At 42.5% G+C, this 3,816-nt stretch overlaps 1 non-coding gene across 1 annotated transcript; it reads left to right on the top strand.

The window, feature by feature from the left end:
• Positions 1–494: 494 nt before the first annotated feature.
• On the top strand, positions 495–567 carry Trnat-ggu (transfer RNA threonine (anticodon GGU)). Its single transcript has one exon. It is a non-coding gene; the product is annotated as a tRNA-Thr (tRNA).
• Positions 568–3,816: the final 3,249 nt, after the last annotated feature.

The raw sequence follows: 3,816 nt of genomic DNA, 5'->3' as shown, positions 1-3,816 counted from the left end.
CGTAAAGAAGCCTGAAAATTTCAGGACTTCAACGGTGTTTGAACCCGTGACCTTGCGATACCGGTGCGACGCTCTAAACAATTGAGCTATGTAGTCACAGACGTTGGGAGCTGGTTATTTGTGGGTTCTAATGTTCCTGTGAGGAATGAATCAACGATGAAATGATATATGAAATGCATCATATATGAACTGCGGATATGAAATGAAGTGAAGCTATGATCCTCGCAGCTCCCAACGTCAGTGGCTTCATAGCTCAGTTGGTTAGAGCGTTGGACCGGTATCGCGAGGTCACGGGTTCAAACCCCGTTGAAGTCCTGAATTTTTCAGGCTTCTTTACGCAATCGCAAAAATTGCAATCATAACTGCGAGGATCATAGCTACACTTGATTTTATATCCGCAGTTGATATATGATGCATTTCATATATCATTTCAGCGTTGATTCATTCCTCACGGGAACATTAGAACCCACAAATGACCAGTTCCCAACGTCAGTGGCTTCATAGCTCAGTTGGTTAGAGCGTCGCACCGGTATCGCGAGGTCACGGGTTCAAACCCCGTTGAAGCCCTGAATTTTTCAGGCTTTTTTACGCAATCGCAAGAATTGCGTTCATAACTGCGAGGATCATAGCTTCAATTGCAAAATATCTCTGTTTGGAGATTAACAGGAACGTCTTTTGATAGTCACCATTTGACACCTTGAGCTGAAGAACAACGGTTTTGATGCAAATAAATTTCCCTTCCTTAGTTAGAGGGGCTTTTTAGTGATTTTTTTTTTATGTGACAAAATTCCTCGAATAAGAATAAGCGCCGCATTAAGACCACGGCGCTTATTAGGGCGTGGAGCTTATTTGATATTTTGTCCCAAATGTGGCGGTTATCCAAGGGCGCCGCTTATACGAAAAGATACGGTAACCCCGGGTCAACTACATGCAACACCGAAAAAAAAACCTCTTCATTTAATTCAACGGCCGGTTAACATGGAACATCTCTTTAAATAGGTATTCTCTGACATCGTTTTTTATTTAATTTTCAGCGCAATACTCAAGTCTGGATTATGTACGGTATGCACGATGCTGATATCACTAGCTCGTCGTTTCCGAAACACTCGAAAAGAGGCAGAATATCCTCGACAGTTCAATACAACCTGATTGCGATGGCATGCGCCGCTGACGGTTCCGTTCTCGGTGAGTGTGGCGCTGACGGTGACGGCTCATCGCCGTCGACAACCATGCCCGACAGGATGATGCGCTACGTGAGCCTCATGTCTTCCGATGGGTCTTTCGAGTTGAAATGGGCCTACAACGGCACTACTGGAATGTTGTACTTTAAAATGAAGTGCAGGAACATTGGTTGGTGCGGAGTGGGTTTCAGCACAATAGGTAATGGTGCAGGCATGAAAGATTACGATATTGCTGCTGGTGGATTCGGTACCTGCGATTACCTTTATGTAAGTTTATGTAGTGTTTAGCTAATATTCTAAGGCTTTTTTTTTCGTTTGTGTCACCATGTAACTGCCAAATCTCTCGCGCGTTTATTGTTTAGTGTCTTAGTTCCTTAAAAAGGCGTAAGAGCGATTCAAAAAGCGGAGAGCTTCCGCGATAAATTTGTTTCCTAGTTTATTCTGATACATCGAGTTTAAGCGCTCCTTAAAGAAAAGGAACATTTGGCAATTATAAACCAAAATGGGAGAGATTTTAGAGATCTGCTGCTACTTTGACAGTTATGTTAGTTTTCTATTTGCTATTCGTTCGACCCAAGTGATTAAGTCACACGTCGAACTTTTAATGTGCCGAAACTAAATCTTGGAGTAAACAAACACCATTTTCAATGGTTAAAATAAGGGAATGAACTGGTGAAAGAGGTTTGAAACGACTCATTTCCATTCCATCCCACTAGTTTTGCTTCAGTACACTGAAAAGCCAAAATACTTTCTTTGATAATTTACTCGCTAAGTAGAAACAGCTTTATTTGCTGTGTTTTTTATATTCAAGGAAATTGCGATCATATTGAGATGCTCACAACAAACGCGTACACAGTGAACTGTGCATTTTCTTTCTCCTTTTTGTTGTTGCTGAAGATTTTTCCTTGTCGTTTGGACAGGACTACTGGAGTGCTGGTTTGCGAATTCCAGAAAAAGATGCACAGCAAGACCTGACCATTCAATCTGTCAACCAAACGGGCGGATATACGATGGTGGACTTTAAGAGGCCAGCAAATACTAGTGATATGAAGGATGTTCAATTCACGGTAAGATCAAGAGACAGGTGTGCGCGAGGTTTTCTTTTCTTTTTTCGCAATAATTTGTCCAACCTCTCTGTGAGGCCCCGTCCACACGTAACGTACCGGTATTCAAATCGAATTTCCTCGTCCGCACGTATCCGGGTTCGTTCTAGTATCCAGGACTCCTCTGTGACTATTGTCAACAGAGCATGCGTCATCAGGAAAAGCGGGTTGGCAAAAGGAAAAACGATAACATTTCGATTTCGTGCAGTGGCCATATTGAATATTTACGTGGTAATGACTGAAGACTATATCTGAGTTTGTAATTTCATTGGATTTAAAAATATCCGGATTTCCACTCTGGAGACTTGCGGATTCACATGCCGGATTCGCCGGATACGTGTGGACGGAAGCCGAATCCGCAAAGAAGAAGCTGCGGATTAAAAAAATATCCAGATTCGTGTGGACCTGGGCCTCAGACTGACGAGTAGTCAAAAAAAATAAGGAACATACGGAAGCTACGAAAGGGACATCTTTGTTTGTTTTTCGAAATTTAGAGAATTTGCGACTGAAATTCAAGTTTTTGCAAGGAATATACGCAATATTTTACTGCGACCGTGAGTTTCCAAACTCGAAATTTCGACTTTGTGAACGCAAAATTTCGAGTTTCTAAACTCGAAATTTCGAGGTTGTGAACACCAAATTTCGAGTTTGTAAACACAAATTTCGAGTTTGTAAACTCAAAACTTCAAGTTTCTAAACTCAAAATTTCAGGTTTGAAAATCTGATCCCTTTAATACGGGCCACCGTACCTGAGTCCATTCCATTCTTAATTATTTATGACGCAACCGTTTCCCGTCCGGGATCATTTGCGGTCCATTTGGGGATCATTTCTGGTCCAGGAATCATTTCCGGGACGGGATCATTTGCGGGCCTGTACAGTACTTCTACAGTCTAAGTAAATCGATGATTGATTTACGTAGAACGTAGACATAAAGAGATTTGATTTCCGATGTTGACTAGGGGATACTCGGAAAAAACCCGCGTGCTCCTCCTAAAACCTACCGACGACCTTCCGATCACTGGTTCGGATGCTCCAGTACCACTTAGCTATAGGAGCCTAGTTGGATACTGCCGCCAGCATCTAACATTGTCGAAATGGAGCATTATTACCATAGTCCATCACGCGGAAGGTCGTAGGTTCGACTCGGCTGCAAACTTTCCGAGAACCGTACTTACTCGAAAAAGCAACGCGGCGCTTATTTAATTTTTCGCCCCTCAAATGTGGCACTTGTTCGAGGGCGGCGCTTATTTAAAAATTAGACGCCAAACAGAAATATTTCTACGATGAAATGATATACGAAATGGATCATATATGAACTGCGGATATGAAATCAAGTGAAGCTATCATCCTCGCAGTTATGAATGCAATTTTTGCAATTGCGTAAAGAAGCCTGACAATTTCAGGACTTCAACGGGGTTTGAACCCGTGACCTCGCGTTACCAGTGCGACGCGTAAACTGCGCTATGAAGTCACTGACGTTGGGAGCTGGTAATTTGTGGGTTCTAATGTTCCCGTAAGGAATGAATCAACT

The sequence above is a fragment of the Montipora foliosa genome, chromosome 6, assembly GCF_036669935.1.
Source record: "Montipora foliosa isolate CH-2021 chromosome 6, ASM3666993v2, whole genome shotgun sequence".
Classification (NCBI taxonomy): Eukaryota; Metazoa; Cnidaria; class Anthozoa; order Scleractinia; family Acroporidae; genus Montipora; species Montipora foliosa.
This window is presented reverse-complemented; position numbering and strand designations above follow the sequence as displayed.